Below are 25,410 nucleotides of genomic sequence, written 5' to 3' on the forward strand. Positions count from 1 at the left end.
CCACTCCCTCTCACCAGCATGGAGCTGCATACCATTGTCTCTACAGGGCCCCATGCTGAGGTGGGGAAAGCAGGAATGCCAAGAATGATGGGAAGCTGGATGGTGAGATCTGCCTTGGGGATGGAGACCATCAGCCATGGAGATTCTCCACATACACACCAGTAAGGAAGCTCTTAGAAAAGGCAGGTGAGACTTTACTAGCCATTACCGCCTCTCTTGGATAACCTGACCTGTAAGGGCTACATTTGTAATAATTCTGGGGATGTTATTAGACTTTAATCGGCCCCTTAACCCTCTCAGTTATGTCATCACCGCATCAGGATCAACACAACAGGGTTTTAACCAGAACAAGTTGTGGTAGCTGAAAAAAGAAATTCTAAAAATAAGGTTTTTATAAATGTGACACATCAGCCCCTAGCAATAGGAACAACAGCAGATATAGCTTCTGTATAATGCATGAACACAGGATTACTTCCATGAATCAACAGTTTTCCTTTATACTATAAAATCATCACCAAATACCAATAACTAAAGTGAGGATTGTGCTTTCAGGTATAATGAAATTATGAAGGTCAAATAAAAATCCCATTATTTATGTTACATAACTCAAAATAGGGTGCATGTCAACGTAGCAGCATGAAAAGAAGAATGTCATTTTTTATTTATTGACTTTTTAAATTCAGATTGTTTCTTTTATAGTAATTCTGTTCTAAACAGATTTTGCTACGGAAATTTCCTTAAACAGACAAAGCTCCTATGCCATAAGGCAAGAAAAATGTTTTTTAAAACAAATTCTGTGCTATGCTCTGCAGATACAAAGGGGCTATTCTCTTGCAAAAGTCCTAGCATAGATTAACCAACTCTAGACAGGTAAGAACAGCAATCTGGGGAATCAATTCTCAATGAAACCAAACCACTGTCCTTGGCTATTATGGGCTGATGGCTACAGACAATGACAAATCCTCAGGTACCACCCATGTACAACACTGCACCACACCAAGAGTTAGCAGAAGAGGTAACTTATCCTCATGTGTGAGAATAACTGGTTAATTACATGCTTGAAAATACTGAAGCTTCCCAATTTTTTATTGGCTAGAGCAGTCTTCAGTACACACAACAGTGAAAAAAACATCACCTAAATGCAGTTATGTAAATAGGAAAAACGATTACTGTGGGGGGATATGTCTTACTCTTCAGCATATGCTTTAAATTGTCTTAATTTTTAATGAAGTTTACCAATAGTCTGAATGCAGTAGTCCTACAGCACTGTCCATAATAAGAAGACAAAAGGATTTCAACAAAATTTTCAACCTAGAAAGGTCACTTGCTTGTATACGTAGTATACGGTGTATTTTATGAAAGATAGTTCAAAAGGGAAAACGAATACTCTACAGCTAAACTTTCCAGATTAAGATTGCCCAAGTACAGTTTCCTATTTCTAGAAACAGGCATTTACTGATATGAATATCAGCTATAGAAATGCATCCTCCAAAGGCACGTCTCCCTTTGAAAACCACATGCTGAATTCATGAAGTTTAAAACCCAATGTTCAGGCAACAAAGATAGAAAATATTGGCCCTGAGCTTTCCTGTTCAGTATTGCATTTTCTCAGACAGTCTAGCCAAATAACTAGACAATGCCAATGAATGAAGAAAAATAAACCACATAATAAGACAGAATCTTTGCAATTCTGTGGGGCTTCTATCAGTTCTACTGTTCTCATACTAGACATAGCAACAGAGCCTGATTTTTGTTGTTCTTACTGCTTGTCCTTCTTCCCAGTTTGATACCAAGATTACTCTTGACTAAATACATGGGACACAGTCTTCAGCCTGTGCACTCAATAAAATCGATGACAGAATGACAATTTGCACCGAGAAACTTGTTTGAAATCTCCAAATGCAGCCCTTTGGAGCAGATTATGCTTTTTTCTTCTGCCCTATGGCTCCCTGTGTATATCATCACTGTACACCTAATGCTTAATCCCAAATAGCTCTGTGAAGAACAAAAAGCAAGCCTTCAAAGGGAGAAGGAATGTGCAAAGAAAATACTAGAGATACTAGAGGTGGTATGGGTGTGTTTTATTTACAGTGACCCCAACATTATCATGCACCAGTTGCAAGTGGTGGTAATGCATATGAAATGAACAGGATGTGGACAGCACTAAAGAAGTATTGCCTGTGATTGAGACTAATGCAGACACAAGTGCACACTTGAAGGACAAGTACAGAGCTATTTGGTGGTGTGTTGAGATGGTTGAGTGCAAACAGTGGTTTGGATGCACTCAAGTCATGTCACCAAACAATGACCCCCAAACTGGAGAAACAGCAGTCTCAGTATTTTGTGCACACAGAGGGCCTACTGATTTTTGAAATAGGTCATAAAGGTACTCCTTCAAACAACCAAACTTAATACCCATAGCATCCAAGTGGGAAATGATAGAAGTGCAGTGCAGATGTATTCAGACAACATTAAGGACCTACTGCCATTTTGCACAAGTACGTAAAACCTGGATGAAAAGTCAATTAATTAAACTAATAGGCAGTGGAGAAACCCCTAGGAAGAAGCTAGTGTCTCAGATTTTCAAAGCCGTGGGCATCACTTAAACTTCATATTTTAATAGTTTAAAAAGAAGATAAGGGTCAGAAGTCTCATTATAACGTGCTTTCTGTAGAGCCAACCTTTGCTCCCAAGATACCTCAGCTGGGCATACCACGGATTAGAATTTGAGCAGTACTTGCAGAAATCTGTGAAAACCCTGGAATTCTTATTTCTTGTTACCACTATGAGAAGGAACGACGTCTATTTTTTAAAACAAAAATAATAATGTGCATTCAGTTTTGTAACAGCTTCAGTGAAAATACAAATGAATCACACGATATTTCCCCTAGGTTTTGATGAAGTATTTTTCCTCTGTGACAACTCACTCCAATATCCACTTACCGCTGTAGTGGTGTATAAATATTAGTACATAATGTTGAAGTTCAGTGTACTTTTATCATATAATAATAATGCAGGTGTTTCACAAACCAAATGGGAGCTCATTAATAATGACTTTGCAAGGTGACTGCACGATTAACAAAGTAAATTTTTTTTTTTATATTTTAGAGCTAACTAAGAAGTCACACTTCAGAAATAAAAGCAGAAACAAAGCACAACAATGGTATGACAAATTTGTTTATAGGATTCTCGAGGATATATTAGGTCAGTATTCGATTACCTTGAATTTTAAGTATTTTAACTATTTGCCACCTAACAAATACCCATTGTATTTACTTATGTAATGACATTATCTAAGACATTATAAAACAAAAAACTGCTAAATTATTTCAACAAGCACCTTGTTAAAGAGTCTCCTTAAACTGAGAGTTTTCATACCAATTTCAGTGGGGGTAAAAGAATGCCCAAAACAGTCAGTAGAACATGCATAATAGCCGTAAAACTTCTATAATTATAGCTATTCCTAATACATATCCACATACATTTTTGTATATGACAAACACTGAAACTGACTTTGTATTTTCCTATATTTAAAGTAATTGCTTACCAATTTACCTGCATTTTTTACAGTCAATCGTGATGCTTAGAAAGATATTATATGTAACGCAGTTTCTTCCCTGCCCAGATACAAGATGAAGAAATAAACAATCTTCAGTGTATCTCTGGTAAAAGAGCTACACTCAATGAAATCTTTGCAAAGCATTACTTCACTGAACAACAAACTGGCCAGGAAGGCACACACAGCAGTGCTGAAGATGTGACTCTTGGCTGCAGTCAAAGAGGACCAGTCAAGTAAAAGAAGAGGCTACATGATTATCCACAGTCAGACAAGCAAAAGAAGTGTTATAACCTTCAAGTTCCATCACACATAAATGCACTAAAAAACCCTAAACAATTACTCCCCGTGGTAGAGAAGTACTTTCTGGAAAAAATACTCCAGAAATAAAACAATGGGCTAAAATCTGCTGTCAGAAAGGCAAAACTCCCTGCTGGCATCATTTGCTATTATTACAGCTATCATTAAATTTACATTTTTTATAGTATTACAACTTAAAATGTTCTAAACTACAGAAAAAAACTGTTTAGATCTTTGCTGACTGCAGGAACCAGGGACAGAATGAAGAACAAGCCAATTACATGTAACAAACCTCAGACAAGTCACCTGGTTATTTCCTACACCAAAAAGCTGTAAAAACATCAGACATATTTCTGGCATTGCTGATTATCAGCGAGTATGTGTGGAACATTTAGAAAAAAAAACAGGATGGTTGCAGTTACTTAGTTCTGTACTGGCTGGAGTTTCCAATTGGTTTTCCTGAAAGAAAACAGGCCTTTTTGGTAGCAGTAATCACACAGAAGGGATCTTGGAAATAAGTCGACTGTCTACGTGGGGGAAAAAGGTACAAATCATAACAGTTTACAAAGCAAAAATGTCCCAACACTGAACACCACATTATAATATGTAATAAGTGCCCCCAAGTGTCAGAGAAGCTAGAGTCTCTGGAGGACCTTAAGAGCAATTGTCCTTGCTTACTACTTCTCTTGGTCAAGCTGTTTCAGCCGTTTGACTTTAATCTGATCTCAGTTCTCATATACTGGAATCTGAGCCCTCATGAAAAGGAGACAGAGGTCCAGGTATCATCTAACAGAGCAACGTGCACACTCCTGTAATTTCTGTAGAGGTATCATAGATATTGCTCATTGTGAAACACCACAGAACAGGCCTGGCAAGGACTAGGCAGACATTATGCATCTTTTAAGAAAGGGATTACAGAATGCTCCGAGATGGCCTTCAGTCAACTGAGTTAGAAATAACCTACTAAAAGGAAACTGAAGGTAGGAACCAAGGAATGGAAGAACATCAGAGGTGGTCCTGTTTTATTTGTGCTTACAGTGTTTCCAGGACAATGAGAGCAGCTTTCACTCTTTGATCATGTCCAGAAGGTCTGCCAGAACTTCTCAACACTGCTATTCTTTTTTCCAAGGAAGAATGGCTATAGCCATTCAAGAGCTATAGCTCTTGAACGATTTACCCTTGCATAAGGATTGCTGCACTCTAGTATCACCACTCCCTTATTTGGGGCATGACAACTGTTACCTGCAGTGAATGTGAAGCTGGGTTCAAATACCAACCCCAACGTGGCAAGACACTTCACTCTGGAGAAATGGATGAGGGAGGACAAATGTCAACATGTTTACTTCTTCACACTATGCTCAAGATGATAAGAGTGTATTAAACCCAAAATAACGTTTTTTTGTTTTGTTTTTTGTTTGTTTGTTTTTTGGTTTTTTTTTCTTTAATGAAAAATATTTAGAGAGAGGAAAAGATGTTTCTTAGTTTACTGAAGGACTTTCAGGAAAGCTGCTTTGTTCCAGAGCACGTAAACAGAATGTCAGGAAAAAAAAAATACTGATCTCTTCTTCCCCCAGACTACTGATTCTATGTCAAAAGCAAAATGACCACTGAAATTCTCCAAAACTCGACACTGTCTCCACACATAGACAAAGACGACCTCTGAGAGGTCAAGGTTCAAACAATGGAATAGACCAACAGTTTATAGAATGGAACTGTTGAGAATAGGATACATGAAGATTTTGAATATATGAAGGTTTTTGAATCTCAGTGCTCAAGAATACTCACGTTAACTTGCTTAAACGCTACTGAACTTACCATGCCTCCTAGCTTTTCTCCTCAATGGAAAAAATACAGTTGCACATAGAGACAGCAGTCTAAGACAAGGAAATGTTTTTCCTAGCCTGATTATCTCGACGAAGCCAGGTTTACCTACACTGTAACCCTTTTGATACTCCGAACCAAAACTGCTGTCTTGGAGACAAGCTGCAGTGGTTGGCACATGGACTAAGAGATCAAATACAAGCAGCTCTCTGGAAATGCCTAGACAAAGGAAAAAACTGCATTGGGTTATGAAGAGTGCCAGCCTGGTACAATTTTATGAACGTATCGTTCTCCAGAATTTGACTGTGATTTCTTGAAAATAAGCCTGTAGCTCATATAACTATGAAAACAACACTGGAAATGTGAACTAGTGTAAACCAACATTTCCTCAAACGTGCAAGCAATCCCACACCATACCTCTCAGAGTAGAAATTGACCAGCCCACCCCAATGATTGCTGATTTCGAAGACTAATACAAATTTTCAACATTTAGTAAGCAAAGCACTGTGATAATAGGATGGCCCGGTCTGATAAACACAACATTGCCTTGCTTAGCACAGAATCATAGAATCGTTAAGGCTGGGAAAGACCTTAAGGATCATCTGATCCAGCTGTCAAACCGTCTGACAAACAAATAGAGACTGAACCCAGAACCATAACCATTTGCTCATTTCTGTTCTAATTTCCAGTCTGCATGCACCGTTAAGTTTTTTGGGATCAAGAGTTGAGAGATTTTAAGTCTAATACTTGGCAGTTTTTTAGTCTGCTCAAATGAAGGTGGAAGTTTCTTATTAACCATTGTGGCTATCACTAGCACTTGATAAATAAATATGAAGATCCTTACCAAAATGACAGCCATTCATTGCTACAAGAAAGTACAATCTGTATCCTCTCAATTGATGGAAATAAATACTAAACAACCATACAACCACTGTCAAAGTGGATGACTTCTACCTGGCTGAGCCGGGTCACAGCTCCTTCTTCAAGTTCCTCAGCAGCAAAACTCTCACCCAGAGCCGATATCCTTGTTTCTGCTTAGTTCGCTGCAGCCTCAGAGATGGTAGCAGCTTCATAGAGAGCTCTGTTGCTATTTTTCCCATCTCCTGCCCTCCCTTTTTAACTCCATGCGCTCACTTCCACATAGAAGAGTTGTTTCCCCCTCTCCCTTCCTTCCAAGATGTTCCAAGAGAAAGAGCACCAAGCCCTCAGCTTTCTGAATTAGTTTCAGGGTATTTACTGCATTTAAATGCCTTCTTAGTACAACAATATACAAAGCATATTTTCATTTGCCTTCTGACTGGATACATTTATCTCTTCCTACCTATCGTATCTCCTTTCTCTGAATAAAATTCAGAACTTCTCTTTCGCTACAGAAAGAAGCAGTTTCCCTTGAAGACATCAGCAAATTCTTCCATTTTGAAGCTGCCAACCACCTGCACAAATTCTTCTCAGGTGTGCAGAGTGAGGAGGGTCTGCAAGTGACTGCATGACCGTAGCTTATATTACTTATCTTTAAAAAAATTTAAAAAAGGAACAAAGTTCTCAGCTACCAAGCATTGCTAGATCCAAATTCATCAGCTAAAACCACTTACACTCTGTGCTTTTCTAGGCATTCACCGAGATTTTTAGGATACCATCCGGACCAAGTTTAACCCACACAGTTATTATCACACCACGGGATCAAGGTTTCCTATCTGGCAAACAACTATCAACTTGAACTCATATTTATTGATGAGAAAGCCCCTATTATCACACAACGGGAACTTATTTTATATATATATATTTATCAGATTGTTACATTTTACGTTTTGGCATATAAAGAGGATGACAGTTTGATTTTCGATGCGGATAGAAACAAGTTATTACCTGTCACGTCAGGATCTACTCCAGCACTACTTTGTGCCTCACTAACGACAGAAGTTCAAGTGTTCTCCAAGGGTCCCTTCCCACACGCTACCGCTAATCCGGCCACGGACGGACACTACAGCTCTCCCCATCGCCGCTGGCGCTGCCGACGGAGCGGAACACACCTGGAGCCCGCGAGCGTGTGGACAACACATCGCCGCTGCTCAGAGAGCAGAAAGGATTCCGCCAGGCACATGGCAACACGCATCGGTCCACATGCTAAAAATCCTTGCAAAAACCGCTACGGCACGTGTGAGAGACAAATGCAAATCTCAGGTAGCCTTTCGCCTCGCTCAGTGCCGACGGTGCCTCCCTGCCATGCGGTAAGCACCGCTAGCGGGGATGGCTTTGCCAGACTCGAGCTCCCCCGAGATGCCGAGGCACGCAGCGCGGTTCTGCCCCCCACACATTTCTGCTTCCCACCCGGCCGCCCCTTTTTTTGGTACCCGGCGAGGACCTCCGCTATCCGCAGGGGCCGATAAACCGACTCCAAGTTTCGGACCGCGGCACATCGCGGCCAACTTACAGCTCCGAGGAGCAGGAACGGCGCCCAGCCCGACACAGCCCCGGGGCGGCCGCCGCGCGCTCCGGGCGCAGCACACGCGGTGCCGCCTCCTTCCCCCGCCGCCCCCGGCGCGGCTCACGGCGCTCGGAGCGCGCACGGGGAGCGCTGCCCGGAGGCGGCACCGCGTCCCTCCGGCGGCCCGAACTCCCCGGCCCCGCCGCCGCCGCCGCCGCCTCCCCGCCCGCCCCGCAGCGCCGCCGCCCGCCCGGGCTGACATAATCAGCGGCGGCGGCCACCGCAGGCGCCGCGGTTCCTTCCCCTCTGCCCGCTCCCCGGGGTCCGCCGCCGGAGCTGCCGCCCCAGGGTTGCGCTCGCCGTACCCCGGTCCTCTGCCCCCCATCCCCCTCCTCCGGGCTGCGCGGCGGGGCGGGGGCGGTGCCCGGTGGCCCCGCGCCCGGCCCCCCGTGCGCGCCCGAGGCTCGCCCAGCCCAGCCGTTCCCTCCCCTGCCCCCCGGTCTCACCTCGGAGCGGCGGCGGCGGGCAGAGCTGCCGAGCCCGGCGGGGGCGGGGAAGGAGCGGAGAGGCGGCGGGGGTGGGGGCGGCGGGGGCCCGGCGTCTGCTCCGCAGCCGCTACCCCTCGGCGCTGAGCATCTCCCCGCGCCCCGCGGTGAGTCAGGCACGGAGAGCGCCGCGGAGCCGCGCACAACGGAGCCCCCGCCGCCCTCCCCGTCCAGCAGGCGCCGCCGCGCGCGCCCCCGCCGCCCCCTTCTTTGACACCCCCCCGCCCCGCTCCCCGCGCGCTCCTTCCGCGGCCGCGCGCGCTCCCGCGGCCGCGCTGCCCGCGGGGGCGGGGGCGCGCGCGCTCACCGCGGCTCGGTGCGGTCCCGGCGCCGCGCGGGCTGCGGCGGGCGGGCAGCTGCCGCGGCGCCTCCCCCCGGCCCCCGCCGTTACTATGGATATGGACGGATGCGGGCCCTGCGGCTCCTCCGCGCCCACCCGCGCCGGTGGGCCGGGGGCGCCGCGTTCCCCCGCGGGGAAGCGGTGGGTTTCCGTCCCCCCGGGCCTGGCCGAGCCGCCGTGCGGGGCTCGGGGACCGGCGGAAGCCGGCGGTCAAACTCCGTGCCCGGCTCTCCGGCTGCCCCCCGGCAAAATCACTTTTAAAATGTATTTATTTATTTATTTGCAACACCGGCTTCGAAATAAATCTGTAGCGGAGCGCGGCTTCACGCGCTGTCAGGAGCGAGCAAGCATCCCGCAGGATTGTTTACTTCATCCCGCGCATCCCATTAAGCAGCCGATGAAGAACGCCCCGCTCCTTTAACTTTGCCGCACGTCGGGGCACGGAGCTGAACCCTCGGCCCCCGCGGCGATCCCACCGCTCTCTATACCCCGGGGAAGCCATGCACCAGGTGGCTGTGCACGGTTAGACGCAAGAAGGACCTCTGCCAGGTCCTGAAATGTTACCGAGCTCCGCGGGTGAAGCGGTTGGCCGGTATGGGTTGTAATGCCGGTTGTGTTCCTGACATAGGGTCACGGGAGCTGCCCGCGGGAGAGGTGAGCCAGCCGCCTTGGAGCCACCAAGCCCCAGGCAGGACTGGCTCTTCCGCTGTCCGAGAAATAATGAGCTTAATTAAAAAGACAGAAAAAAGTAACAAAGAAGGTCGCTGGGCACAGCCGTGCACAAGTTGCTGTTCTTGGGATTCAGCACAAGGGGATGAACGCAGACAGGCACTGCTGCCATGGGTCACTGCCAAGGCAAACTTCACTGCTGGCCCACAGTCCAAACTACTCAGAGCCATCGCACAGTCCGAACCTAGTAATGCCATCCACCCACTCTGCACGCCCAGCCACGTGCACTCATACAAAACCTCAACACAGCTAACTTCTTGCACCAACATAACCCTATCTGAGGCTCTTTAGACTGAGCCTCCCTCAGAGTTTTCATTAGGTCTTAAACCACTGCTATGCTGAAATTATCAATAGGAAGCCCCTGGAAAAGTTTGATTGCCCTTGTAAGTAAGCATGCCTCTGTGTTACAGGCATGCTGCAGCAGCATGGAGCACAGCACTGGGATCCCCCCAGACAGAGCTGGCTCTGGGCACAGCTCTGTGCCTTGGAGCAAAGGGGCTCTGTGCAGCACCAAGAGCAACAACTACTGAGTAAGAGTTAGAAGGCATGCTTGTAGCGATGCAAGCTTCTGTATCATAACCGATTGTCCTCGCAGATCAACAGTGGGGAACCTTCAAAGTTAATTCAAAAGTACATCTTAGGATGAGGTTTGGAAAGTTATATTTTATCTGGATGCCCTCTGCTTTTTCTCTCAGCTCTCATTGCTCACTGCAACCTCATAGATGCAGACTCGTGTTTATGTGGGTTTGATGTAGTCCATACAGGAGTGCTGAACAGAATGCAACAGAGCAGAATACAAGAGTTTAGTTTGATCAGGAGAAAAAGTAAACATTTTGAAATGTTTCCTAGGTAGAATTCCAAAGGTTTGGGCTGTAAAAATGAAAATGACCATTTCACATTTCACCTTTTTAAAGTTTGCTAATGCAGGATGAAGCGCTAGATCTAAGTTGCAACATTTTTGTTTGGCTATGAAGGCCTTTTAAAAACAGGCACTTTTGCAGCGTGTCCATAAAACGCCTTATTTTTTAATTTACCCAAGTTTTTCTGATCTCTTGGATCCACATCTCCAGACAAGAAAGCTCCCTGAATGGTCCCATCCCAGTCCTGGGTTGTGTCATCTGCATCTGGAAATTGAAATCCCAATTTTCTTATAGATGGGATGTGATCCACTAACAGCATTCTGAGTTAGGAGCAATATCTCAATGGAATCTAAGACAGAAGAGGAACATGCTGAGGGTGTCAGCGTGAGCCCAATATGGTGACGATGGAGCACGGTGGAAGCGCCAGCCGTTTCCTGTACCTGCCATAAACTTCATTACTTCCATTGATTGTAACATATTGCAGACTACAGCAGCTCTGCGTGAAGGAAGGAAGTGTGTAAAAACAAGCAAATCCTAGGAGAGGATGAAGGCTTCTAGCAAGACGACGAGATGAAAAAGGCATTTTTAGGAATGCAGAAGCTTGGTGAGGAGGCAGACATCATCGCAGTCTGTTTTACTGTGCTAACAGGGAAGATTGGCGGGATTTCAGCATGAGGACCCTGTCCTGTTGTGTTTATCTCTCTTCACCTTGCTTGGATTTGCCTCTGGCTGACAGCCCTGAGGCCTGGCCCTCTGCCTGAGAGGCCTGGCTGCAGTGAGGTGCTGCTCTGGTGGCCATCCACAGGGATTTAGGCAGCTTTTGCAGCAATGGGACAGGCCTGTCAAATGGTTGGTTCTTTTTGTGAGTGGCTTCAGATTTCCTTGAGTGCCATTATGTTTCACTGCAAGGTTCCTCGGCTATGGTCAACTTGTGGGACTGGCTCTCCCAGCTGATGTGATGCTAGAGGGAAACTTCTAGGTCCTAAAAGATGAAGAACGACAGGTAGCACATGATTTTCCTTAACTCAGCAGGTTCTTAGGATAAACAGCAGTGATTCTACAAGGATGTGGTATAAAACCAAAAGGTTCAGGAATTTTAAGATGAGCAGGGCTAGTTGTTAACCAGCTTCATGGGAAAATAATACCATTATTATATTTGCTTGAATCAAAAAACATCTGACCAGTTGGGTAGTGCACTAAGGGTCTCCCCTCCTAGCTAAAACTGAATCCACTTTCCTCTACTTGGTGGTTGTTGTTTTTTCTTTTCTCCTCAATATATATGTATCTTAAAATCCAGTACTTTGAGGGCTCTTCCTCAGTACTGTGGAAACCATTCCTAGGCAGAGATGTCCATGGACTATAGACTCGAGTGACCTTTATGAGAAACTAATAGAAATGTCTCACACAAATGAGATGTCAGAAGTTGGAGGGTTAGAGTCATCAGATCATATTAGATTATTTCTGGAGAAGAGTCATTAAAAGAGTGAAAAAAAAGACTATTTTAAATAAAGAGTCCAGTTATCACATCCACAGAGTTGATCAAATCCCAGATTTCCGTGGCTCAAGCCATCAGTTTTGCCACACTGCTCTTGAATTAAGAAGTCAAAACAGAGTTAGATTTTCAACAAAATGGCCTCTAACAGTTGCTTTCCCTGACAATGAAAATTACACATATTTTCTGAGAAAATGATATTTTGTCAAACAACATGATGAAATTCATTTGCTACTTAAAATTACGTGTTTCTTTTTTTTTTTTTTTTGTCACAGAAAATCATCTGGAAATAAAGTTTGTTCTGTGAAAAGAAATTGAAGCAGCTTCCTTTTAGTAAAAAGTAAGAGTATTACACCCTGTTTTTTCAAATAATTGCTCCAAAAGCTTGTACTACTTTTTTTTTTTTTTTTTTTCCAACAGTGCTGAAAAGTTATTCCATATAATAGACTGTTTGTTAGAGATAAGTATTCGCTAATTTAAACTGCTTTGCTGATATCTATACCCTTACTGGTTGATTCTCTATCAAAGGATCTAGACAGAGCAAGTTAAAATTAATTCTTGTTTGCAAGTAGGGAAGTGATCTTCAATAAAAAGCAAGATAAAATGATTGTAAAATATTGAAGATGACTATTTTTACATTCCTTTCACAGATTCATGTTAATTGATTTTTAATTCTGTGAATAGGGACCAAACAGATTGACTTTGTAGGATGAGAGGTAATGGCCTTAAATAGCACCAGGGCAATTCAGGATGGATATTAGGAAAAAATTCTCTGAAAGAGTGGTGAGGCATTGGAACAGGCTGCCCAGGTGGAGTCACCATCCCTGGAAGTATTCAAGAACTGTATGGATGTGGCGTGAAGGGACACGGTCAGTGGGCATGGAGGGGGTGGGCTGATGATCGTAGTAGCCTTTTCCAGGCTGAATGATTCATTGAGTCCATACCATAATTTGTTATAAGTACACATTAGCAGAATAATATTCCGATATGGAAGTAAAATAATTATTTAGCTAGGTTTACTGAGCAAAAAAACAATAATGTGAAGCTAGTAGACTTAAAAAAGCTCATTAGAAATTGCCAAGTATAGCATAATTGTATACTATAGTAGTGTACTTGCTAAAGATGAGTACACAAATGAGAAAAGAAACAGGGGACAGGGATTGCTGCAAATGAGTTGCAAAAGTCCTTTACTGGAATTAGGTACTAGGTGTGGTCCTTATAGAAAGGTAAACACACAACAAACAATGTACACGTGGAAAAATATATGTACATAATTCCTATGGTATGGTATGTAAGTTAACAGAGAACATAATACTTCTAATAGCACCGTAATAAGTCAAAACTAAAGGAATACACTAACTGAAAAGAGATGGAAAAAGTCATTTTGGCTTGAGTAAGAAGCAGGGAAGAGAAAGGAAGTTGTCATCTTTTAAGCACAAAGACAACTCACAGAATGTTGTTTAAAGCTGCAAAGTCTCCTGGGGAACTTACTGCCAGTCCTGCAAACTGGCTTTATTTTCAGCTCTGGGTCAGCACTCAGAGGATGGGATCTTGCTGTATAGGACAAACCCTTCTGATAGCTTAAATATACTAGAGGGGAATATGCGAGAGCTAGAACAAAATCTAGCATCGCTAACATGAGAACTATCTTTGTCCATTTCTTTTACATCCAGTCTCATAATTAGTAGCTCTAGTGCCTGTCTTTCAGAATAAACCTTCATTTTTATTTTTGTTCTTAAGCTTGTGCAGAATCTTATTCCAAAAAAGCTGATAAATTTGGGCTATACATTCTCTTTGGAAATAGCAAATCCAAATGAAGTGTGAATGTGCAGCTGTTGTGGGATCTCAAAAGATCAAAGAGATAACTGGGGCTACCTTCTGAAACTGCTGGAATCTCTGCAGGAGATCATGCTGCTCACAGGATTTGAGAAAGAATTTACCTGACAAATATGAAAAAAAGAAAAACCAAAAGCAAAAGAAAACATACATAAAATAAATTTAAGATCTAAAGGGAACCCAAATGTGTGAACTGAGATGTCTGGTTCACACATCTTGTTCTCATGGCCTGAGACCTACTTAGCACCTGGCTGCCAAAGGAAGGAACAACTACAAACCACCTTAACCTGCCTTGAAATAAGGTGTCAAGAAATGAGCTGGGAAGTTTCTCAGGATGGTAGTAGTTATAAACCTGCCAGCAGAAGACAGCGCAAGGGAGTTCTTGAGATAGTACAGGTTTAAGGCTTTTCCATTTTGTTTATTTCACTAAAAAGAACACAGATGTGAGGAGATCACAGTCCAGGCTGATATAAAAATAGTTTCTACAACACTCTACAATCTACTTTAGATCCTCTTTAATGTTTCTGAAGGAGCACGCATATAAGTATAATCTGGTTTCAAGTAGGTTAATGATTCTTGAAATCTTCAAAACAGAGTAGGAAAAGTACAGAGCTCTACTTTATTCTGGTGACCATTATGGTTATCCTGCTTATGAGTAATTAGAAAAGCACATAAAAAGATGAATGGGCAGATATATTCTAACAAGTGACCAGAAAGCAAAGCAATGAAATAGAGTGAAAATCTGTGGATAATCCCAACAAAGAAATACTTGAAGTGGAATATTACCTCAGAACTGTAGAACAGAATATTTGTTTCCTAATCATCAGACAATCAAACAGGGAACCATAAAGTGAATGTACATAAATGTTAGTGTGTATGTTTTGCTGGGAGAAGGAATGGTGCTGAAGCAAAGAAATGAAGCATGTGGCTTGGTAAGTTGACTGTTTTCATGTAGAAAAAGAAAGTATGAAATCATAAACCTTGCTCTATTCTACTGTTTTCCCCATATATATATTATTTTAAAAACTTGTAACTCACAGAGGAAGGAAAAGATGAATTACAAATATATGGAGAGATGAATTTTGGTCTGAAAATATATGAACAAGTCTGAAAATGCCATGAGATGGTCAGTTTAGTAAAGTAAGGAAACTCCCCTTGATTTTGGATACACATTTAGACCATATGTGAACATAAAAAAATTGGCTTTTAATGGTACTATATTTGATAGTATTCTAAAATGCACATGCCTATGGTTTAAAAAAGAGTTTCATTCTGAATATTTGTACTGGTATCAAATACCACATTGCATAATAATTACTGTAGTATAATGGTAGCACTACGCAAATATTAGATACAAATTATTTATTTCTGAGACTCTGCAAGATACTATTAGTAGAGTATTGGATGGATTATAAAGTAGAGTGACTGGAAGAAGTCAAAAAAGGATCAAAAGATACACAAGAACATTAATGAACAGCCTATTGGACATCCGAAGTTTTTAACAGATGATATTCTTCTTGCTTAACATGATTGTTTAAAAAAAAAACCTGAACTTTTGAAAATCTAGTTGAAGCAATTCTTCCTGGAAGATGTATTGATGTATTTTGAATAATTGAAACAAGGAAAAATATTACATTTAATATTTTTTTCCCTCCCTCTAGTCAACTTTTTCAAATCAATGAAGTACAAAAATAGAATATCTTTCTAAACCTGTCACTTTTTCATTGCATCCATGATTAAGATTTCTTTGTTTTCCCAGGATAAGGGTATACCTCAAGGTCTGCTTTTCTCTACAACATAAGATTCCTTCAAAATAAGTATCATGGTCAATCAGAGGAGTCATGACTACAGACTATTATGAAATGTCTTTGGATACAAATGCAGTGTGAAAGTGAATGCAGCAGGCTTCTGAACTATGATGCTACAATTTTGCTTTGACTGAAAATTCAAAACAAATTCAGACATTTGTCTTTGTCTGAATTAAACTATTTTAAAACATTTTCTACATTAAATATTGCTATAATTTCAGCTGCATACATGATTCAGACTCAGAAGAAATATTCACAGACTGAAAATGCCATAATTTGATCAGTTTAAGATAAAAAAAAAGAACTAACAAAATGTTAAAAATAATAAAAGACAAAGATATGTTTTAAAAATGACAAACCACAGTAATGATACAGAAAATTCCTATTAGGGCCAGAAAAGAATCCTAGATATTAAAGGTGAAGCAAAGGTATTATGACTTTTAATTCTCTTTCCGGGATCTAATAAATATAGATCCTATGTTAACTGTTCACATGGCTACAAAAGAGATATGTGTGTTATTTCACTCTATTTAACACATTGGATTTATTAAGAATTTTTGATTAGAAGGACCATAGGAACAACAGTAAGAAAGACAGTGTACATTCTCTGGGCTAATCAATTCATCATCTTTCTTGTTTGTAGTGTTGCCTGACTGTCACTAGTAAACCAGGGCAGAGAATTTCAGGAGTCTCTCAGCTACTTCCTTTCTTAACACCACTTTTTTTGCTCTCAAATTGTCCTTTCCTTTCTCCTTGTTTGTTGGGTTCTCTTTAAGCTCAGATGTTATTTTTCATACTCCCTGGAAAAACACAACCCAGGTACTGAGCAACACGGCTATGCAGTACTCGGCAGTGATTAAAGAACAGAGCATTGTCTAGGGACATGATATTTAACAGAGATGCACTCTTGCCAAGGAATTTGGATAGACAGTAACTAAACGGAGATGTTTGGGAAACAAGATCTATGTGGAATTACAGAGTTAAGCAAGTTCCATCTGGAGGAAAATGACATAACAGGAACTGCCTACAAATAATTAAAGACATGTCATAAAGTAGGCCATTTTTTTGGATTAATCAAAGACAACCAAGGACTCATTTAACATGTGGAAGGGAAAATTTAGGTTAAACATTAGGAAAGACTGTATAATGTCTGAACAAATAAGAGTTCCTACGCAAAAGCTTAGACTGAGAAACTATTCAAGAGGTCTTATTTCTTGGGATGATTCAGAAATAACTGAACACCAGGCTTTGTAAGGAAAAGCATCAGGTGACCCCTAGAAGTCAGTTCAAGTCCACGCAACTCTGGCTACACTAACCTAAGGCTTTTCCTAAAATGCAACCAAAATAGAAGACAGATTTACACCGTTGTATTGAATGCACTTACACTGTATTTTAACCACTCTCTACGTGCTTTAGAAGCTTACTATTATGTATGCAAACCATTTATTTTCATAAATGTTTTGCTTCAAATACTGTTGCAGTAAACACTTTCATGTAACCTTATAATAAAAACAGAAAGTGGTGACTTATAGGCATGAGTGAATGAAAAGCAAACTGAAAAGCAGAATTATCAAAGAATAAATTTGATTTTGTAAATAACAACTTTTCCAAGCCTGTAAAAAATGGAATAAAAATGTCTATAGAATTGCACTGTGCATGACAGTGACTATTAGACCCCGCTCTTGCAATATGCATTGCAGTGAGTCAATCATATCTAGAGTCCCCTCCCTGGTGACTGGATTGGATGTTGCATATTTTCATCCATTCAGAAAGATTTCTAATAAGTTACTTTATTATTTTCTTCAGAGATCTCCTGAATTATTTTTTTCTCATTTGTAATGAGCTTTTGTGAACAATAGGAATATATTTTCTCTTTTGAAATGCTGCCTTCTCTTCCTAAGCATGTATTAGTAACAATTTTAGCAATCACATTTTTGTCAAGGTAAAATCTTGTAGATGCTTCAACTCATTATTTTCAAATAGTGTTCATAATTACCTATCCAAATTATTTCTTGAATTCAGCTAAGTATTAACTACAGGGGCCAGAAGGGCTGTTAATTAGCTGTTAATTATATCCAAAGGTCTGATGGCTTTTATGCATATGGTTCCAGCATTACACTGGCCCTCCACAGTGTGCAAGGCAGTAGGAATGAAGAAAAGCCCTCAAAGACAAAAAATCTGTCAGAATATGGAAGTGTGGTGTAATTCACTATCCACTACTTTGTGGGGGGGCGAGGGGATCTATTGGAGGGTGGGCTTTTTACAACATAGATTTGACTGCCTGGAAGGTGATGTAAACAATTCAGCGAGGACAACTTGGGTTTCTGTTATGGAAATTCTGCCAGTATTAAAGCATCCTCTGTGCAATTAGAAAAGAAGATAGAGCGAAGCTGGCTGCCATCGTTTTATTCTCCTGTTTTGTGCTAGTTTTTGAGTGTTACCAGCATCTTTATTAGACACCAGTATGTACTGAACTTTCAAGTATAATTCCACTAACCTATTTTTTTTTGAAAGTCTGATCTGAAAGTTAGTCTAGCAGACCAAAATCTACCTCCACCTTTGCAGTCCAAGATAGTCTCACCTACAGCAGTCACTGGGGTTTTGTTCCTTTTGTAGAAGACTTTCACAGCTTTTTCAGCCAAAAACAGAGCAAAATCCCAGCATGCTAGCTCTTCTTCCCTCATGGATAATGTTTTTGCTGCACCCAGCAAATTCTGGACATGGCAGGAACTAACCTCCTTAATTTTCTTCTTGTTTAATTCCCCCCTTTTTTTTTTATTTGTCTTCAGTAGTACATAATTTAGACATTTTCCATTAGAATATGGCAAGATTCACTGGTTACAATTTTCATTTTCACCTACAAATCTACAACAGCTGTGGCAGGTGGTGATAACAAAACAATTGCTTTCAGAGTGTCAGAAAAGGCGGCTTTGGGATAATCAGCATTTTGAAGGTTTATTATTTTTATTTTTTTGGAGCTGATTCTGTTTGCCATTGATACAGGCAGCTTTATTGTTGATAAATAAATATAATGTGTATAACCTTTTGCAGCATTTAAATAATGGATATATGAACTCCCATTTACTCATGTAGAGCACTGTTTCTCCTCAAATAAATGGTGTCTTTTAGAGGCCAAAGCACTAAAGCCAAGATAACACAAAATCAATTTTAACAATAAACTTCTTTTGAATAAACTGAAGCAAAAAGAAAGTCCCAGTCTTAAATAGCCACACTGAGCTCAAATAGAAAATTTTAATTTTTGAGACATACAGAAGGTAATAATCTGAAAACTGGAATGGATTTTGTCTCTGTTTTTCCCTTCATGATACCCTGCATTTTTGCACACCATTATAACAGGTTTCATCACATAAAGAATAGTGGAGCCACAGAACTCAATAAAATTAGTCTTTATCAATCTGGAACGTAGTATGGTAATAGAAACAAGTGGGTCATACAGCTGTAGCTACCTACCACACAATTATTCAAAAGGAGAATATTTTCCATAAAACTGAGCCTAGGGAGGAATAGAGTCTTCCTGGACAAAAATAGCAGGGCAAATATGCTAATAGTTCCATAAAGATGCTCAATCTGGTTTTGGTAGACAATTAAGGTGAAAAAAACTTGTTCCTACAAAACTACTTCTTTTCTTTGTAGCTTTTCTTTAAAAGTTATTGCTGTTGTGGGATTTATGTAGAAATGAATTCAGCTTTACTGTTTTTATATATGACTTTATAAATCACAAACTGTTGTGTTATCTGTAATTATTTTTTGCTATCTGCCGTTGTATAATCAACAGTGACTAAATCAGCATCTACGTGTTTTCTCTCCTGTAGATCAGCAGTAGCTGAAATAGTGATTAACAGAATGAAGTTACTGGGTAAAAATTTATGCTAACTTCTGCCATCAGCGTGCTTGGACCGAACTATAACAGCTTATTTCTAGAATTACAATTGAAAGACTAATTTTTGATGATATTTTAGAAATGTAAAGTGTATTTCCTTACCTCATTTAGCAGATTAAAAAAACAGCAATCTTTCATCCCTATAAAAACAATTTGCTGTTCCATATTTTTCATATTTCTAGATAAAAAGTAAGTTCTCTTTTCACCTTTCTCTGCATTCTTTGCTGACTGCACTACTGTCCTGTTTAGTGGCAGACTTCACCTATTTAGTAAGCCAAACATGAAGAAATCTTTCCTTAAAATAGTAATAAAATAAGTACTTGGTGGATTTCATCTATACTCATAGCTATATAGTTATCTAATGTCTTGGATTAAAGAAAAAAGCGAAGAAAAGGATAACAGCATCAGGACCAGATTCTATCTTGAAGAAAAAAATGCATAACTGGCAAAGAATGCTTTAAATTAGGTCTTAAGTAATGACAGCAACAGCAAAGGCTAATCACATTGTCTGACTCTAAGATCAGAGCAAAAAGTTGCCAAGAGCAATCAGTACAGGCTGGGGTGGGGGAAGTCTTTATGAAGAAGATTGCCTTTCCAGGAAGAAAATAATTCAATTAGAGAAGGAAAAAATATTATTTTTCATGGAAATACTTGGTTTATCAGGCTTGGATAAACAGAGGAAATTACAAGAAATATATAATGTTCTTATTCTTCAGATAGGCCCATGGAATAATAATTAAAAAAAATGCTTCACATCAGTTAAGTAATTGCTGCTTTGGTTCTTAGTGAAGGCCAATTTTGAGATAAGAAAGTAAGAAAATCTCCCCTCAAGGATGAAATTCCAGTAAGAACTCTCCTTAAGAAAATGATGTTCCTGATCCTGATGGAAAGACAGGATGACTAAGATGGCTGATAAACTACTATAAGAAGCTTTAAGTGTCTTAAATGGCAATGAACTCCCCAGCACCTCTAAATGAGTGTTGATTAACATGATTTTCATACAGTCCAGTCAGCTGTTTGACACTTCTGTTTGTCTGTGTTGTAAATGTCACTTGGCATCTGAACAAGGTTGGCTCTGGAAATGGTGACTCAATCCGAGGTCATGAATACATATTTCCTAGGGCTACAGATAAAAAACTTCACAAAACCCACTAGTATTAGAAAACAGTTAATGCAACACAATAGACAATGCACTTTTTCAGCACCATTTTCAGTTTTTACAGGTTCTTTTCTACTGTAAATGAGGGCAAAGAGTACTTGTGTTCAAGCTCACAATCTACAAAACCATTGCAGCATGCATGAGGAAAGCTCACTGTTCAAAATGGAAATCTATTTATTTATTTATTTATTTATTTACAATATTTTATTTCTATCCTTTGGATCCCCTCCACTACAAAGCAGCCAGCCCTCACAGAACCCTGGCAAAAACAGGAAACTGAGAAACATATTGTATGATTTCAGCAGAATGTTTATCTTCCTGATGAGCCTCTATAAATTTCAGAAAACCAAATATATTTTGACCATTCAGGACATAAATGTTGAAGTTTTTTTAGAGATTATAGCACGTTACAGTCAGCTGGAATAGTAGTTTATCAGCTTTTAAATTTATCACTTTGATTGTGGAGTTGTCAGACCTTAATAATTACAGACCTCTTTATTTTGATGGATGTCCTGTAAGGAAAACTCATAACACTGCACAAAATGCTTCTGGTGTTTTAATGAATGGTTCTCTTCTTTGTGAGTAAATAGCAAATGAGTGAACAAGCCATAGGCCACATTACATAAACATTATACCTAATTAGCTGCTATTGTAAGGAGAAAAGTAGTGACGTTGTTTTTTTCTAAAGTTTTCCAGAGAACATATCCGCTTTTCTGACTGAGTCATATTTGGGACAATTTGCTTCATTTTATTTAATAAATTACCTAAATTGTGTGATTCTCATACTTCTTCCTTTGATACATCTCTAATTCTTGATCATTACCCTTTTTTTAATTTTGAGTTCTTTTCCTTTCCCTATTTTCCACTCTTATTTTTTTTGCATCTCTGAACTCAAGACTTTAAAAAGAATCATTTTTAAATCAAAAAATCAATTTGTGATAATGTTAAAATAGATATGAAATGAGTATATTCCAGATAGTTGAATGAAACACTTGATCTTAATGACAAGTCAAAATTTATTCAAGTTCCTAATGAGATATCAAGGAGTTTGGTGGAAATGCACTGGAATTTAATTTGTTAAATTTATCTAGAGGTATTTTATCAAAGGAATATGTATACTCACAGATATTCTATCATGTTTATCAAAGGTTTTGAGATTAAGTTTCTGATAAAACAGAAAGATACTGATGCGAAGATTGGAACTTTAAATTAAATGGTTAGGGAAAAATCACAAGTAGTGAGGCCTCGGTCTACAGTTATTCTTTGAATAACTACTGAAATAGTTAATATTAATAGAGAAACAGGACAAACTAAAGGATACAAAGGACGAACTAAATAGATATAAAATATTGCTGGGAACTCCATGTTAGTCTGAAATGACTTTTTATTACATATTCCAAACTATTAGAGAATTTAACCTCTTGGGAAATTTTCATTAGTTGTTGAAAAAAATGCCATCAGCCAGCCTCTCTTTTCCAGTCGAGGATTCCTCTCAAGAAACTCTGTGTAGTTCCTGGCTTTGATCTTTGTCCCATTATTTCAGTCTCATGCTTCCTTTTAAAGAGTTTGATAATACTTACTTTTTGATAAAAATAATTTAACTGCCAAATGAGAACTCCCCTGATAAATGTAGAGTTTCTGGATGTTATTAACAACATTAGAAAATACAGTGAAAATTGCAATAAAGCACACTCTTTTTAACATCTGAAATATGAAGGACAAATTGCATTAAAAAAATAAAGGATTTGAAAAAATGAGGATAGCTCAAAAGAGAAATCACAATAAATGTGACCAAGAGTCACAGAAACATAATTTCTGGAAAATCTTAAATTTTTTAAAAATTTGTAGTGATAAAATGAAGACTTTTAACAGTGAAGAAGTCTGGCATCCAAGATGCTTCTATACTGAAGATACAATCAGTTTCTGCTTTATATTTCAAGGTAGGTACCCTAAAAAGTTGATGGTCATGGAAGACCGAAGAGCAGACATTTGAGGTCCATAAATAAGTGTCACCAATGGATTCTTGACTTGTAAATTAAGACATTTAAGGTACAAGTTTCACATGCTGGAATTGAACACACTTGCAGAGAGTCCCATTATTTATTTTATTTCTGAGGAGCATGAATATACATTAGAGACAGGCTTGCTTATATTTGTAAGTCTAATTTATTTACTGTCTATAGTGCTATACCACTGACCAAGCAAGTACTTCAGGTTGTCTTACTGCATTTTTGTGAGGTAGATTTTTTTTCCAGATTTTTGTTTTTCTCTGCTGACATATTCCTGTGAGATGTTTTTCCTAACGTCCACAAAATATTTCATCAATATCTTGAAAATTTTGTTTGATATCAATTTACTTAATTTTTTTTTAATTTTTTAAATGATCAGTGTCTATATTTATGACCCTTTTGTTATTTTCTGTCTTTCACATTAATATTTTGTACTTTCAACATTAATTTGATTAAAAGAAGCTAGAGCTGGAGAAAATATTTATTAATGCCCTATTAACTCTGTACATACGAGGCTATTCCCTGTATTTTCTAGTGTTTGCCCAGTCTAGATTAAAACAACCCCAAATAAGGAAGTTTCAGTTAATTCCAGAAGTTTTATACATGATATGTCTAAGATCTCAGCAATACTTAACTTTGCTTATTTTTTCTTTTACTGATCTTATGTCTCTTCTGTCATATACTCTTTTGCAAACCAAGACCTTCTTTTGCAGACTATGATGTTCCTGCTGAAGTACAAGTAGTTACTCAAATATTCTCAAAATCGGTGCCCTTAGTAAAGCAAAATCAGTGTAACTCTTTTGTAATTTTTGTAGTTTTCTTGAATATTTATTTGCTCCACTCATTTTTTTAAAATTACCCTGAAAATATTATTCCCATTAGAAAACCTGATACTTTTGTACCGCATTTCTATAGAGATGATTCAAGTCAAGACAGCTGGCATCCAAGTCTCCAATAAAAACTTCAATTTCATATAGCTAAAGCATTTATAAAGCTGAGTGAAGCCACAGCATTATCAGATTCACCAATAAATACAACCACCTAAGGAAAAAAGGATAAAATCTAACATTCAGCTAAAAACTAGAGCCACTGAGAATTACCACTGAAGGAATAACAAAGGAACTATGGTAGAAGACAACCCAAGAAGCAGGACCAGATGCTTCCAATGCAAATAAGCATGCTAGATCTGGAGCACAATGATAGAAAGAAAACAGACAACTATCCCTGGTAGGTATGCTGTACATACTGGTATTGAATCATTTTCTGCAATTAGTTTCTGTGGTAGGAAAAGCAGACATTTAAATAAAATCACATAGCAGACTGACTATTTACTGAGGGTTTCCTGAATACAGAAGGCTGTACTCCATCATGGCAGTTCTCATCAAAGTCCCCAGTTCATGTATCTTCTTTTTGTCCTCTTCCCCATTTAATCTTCTTTATTTTCCATCCCCACAAACATTTCCTTTACAACATCAGAGATTCCCTTTGCCCCGGGTAAACTCTGTCTGCACAAAGGGCAAGGCAGAAAATTTATGTCATTATTAAACTGAGTGTTTTTAGTGTTAGGAAAAAGTAGACAAGGAAGAAAATTGGCACAAATTAGCTATCTCAGATGATAATAATAATAATGGGTTTTGACAGACAAGTCTGAAAGTGACAGTTATTTTTGACAAGTAGTGGACAGTTGAAGAAAAGCAAATGAGGAAGGAAGTGCTAACCCAGCAATTTGCTACTTAGTGATGCTAAATTACTATCTCCAGCTTACTTTCAGCCAGAACAGGGAGGAATCATGCTGCTACTTTGACATAGACTGTTTGACACCCAAAAATGGAGCAGGTACTTTTGACAGTTCTTTACTAGAATGTTTTATACTTCTACTAGAGATTGTGAGTAATGCAAGCAAGTCAATACATTTTCTGTACTATCTGTAGAAATGAAGAGGGATCCGTATTCACGTGCCTGACTTACTGAAGAAAATACTTGGGGCATTCCGTACTAAACATGATGCAAAGTTAAATTGCTGGAAGTAGTTAACAGAAACGTCACAATCTAGACTTCATACAATCTTTTGATTCTAAGATTTTATGGTGTTTGGCTTGGAAGGACTCTTCAAGGTCTTGTTTTGAGCCAGGAGTTGGACTCGGTGATCCTTATGGGTCCCTTCCAACTTGGGATATTCTATGATTCTCTGTTTCCTGCTATCTGATCTGGTTGCTCAAAGCCCCTTCAACCCAAGTTTGAACACTTCCAATGATGGGTCATTCACAACTTCCCTGAGCAATCTGTTCAAGTGTTTTACACACTCATGATGAAAACATTCTTCCTCTTATCCAATCTAAATCTATTTTCTTTCAGTTTAAAACTGTTACTGCTTGTTCTGTCTCTACAGGCCTTGCTAAAAAGTCTTTCTTCCTCTCTGTTACAAGCACTACTTATATACAGAAAGGCTGCTGGAGCCTCCTCTTCTGCAGGCTGAACAACTCACATTCTACAGTTTTCTCCACAGGCATGATATTCCAGCTCTCTAATCAACTTGTAACAGGTTCATGTCTTTTAATGTGCTGGGGATGCCAGAACTGGGGTCACTATTCTAGGTGGACTCTCACAAGAGCAAAACACATGGGGAGAA

The 25,410-nt window shown here is 39.6% G+C and overlaps 1 protein-coding gene across 7 annotated transcripts in view; it reads right to left on the reverse strand.

The window, feature by feature from the left end:
• ANKS1B (ankyrin repeat and sterile alpha motif domain containing 1B) overlaps positions 1 to 25,410 on the reverse strand; it is a 197,915-nt gene that overhangs the window by 80,272 nt on the left and 92,233 nt on the right. Inside the window, exon 1 of one of the 7 annotated variants that reach the window (XM_065742737.1) lies at positions 8,609 to 8,646. The exons of the other annotated variants lie outside the window; for them this stretch is intronic. The gene's annotated coding sequence lies outside the window, so the exon portion shown is untranslated. Of the gene's footprint in view, positions 1 to 8,608; positions 8,647 to 25,410 lie in introns of those variants that run through there. 7 annotated transcript variants of the gene reach the window in all.

This window comes from Cyrtonyx montezumae, unplaced genomic scaffold, assembly GCF_038088225.1.
Source record: "Cyrtonyx montezumae isolate F1298 unplaced genomic scaffold, pur_monq_1.0 scaffold_3, whole genome shotgun sequence".
Classification (NCBI taxonomy): domain Eukaryota; kingdom Metazoa; phylum Chordata; class Aves; order Galliformes; family Odontophoridae; genus Cyrtonyx; species Cyrtonyx montezumae.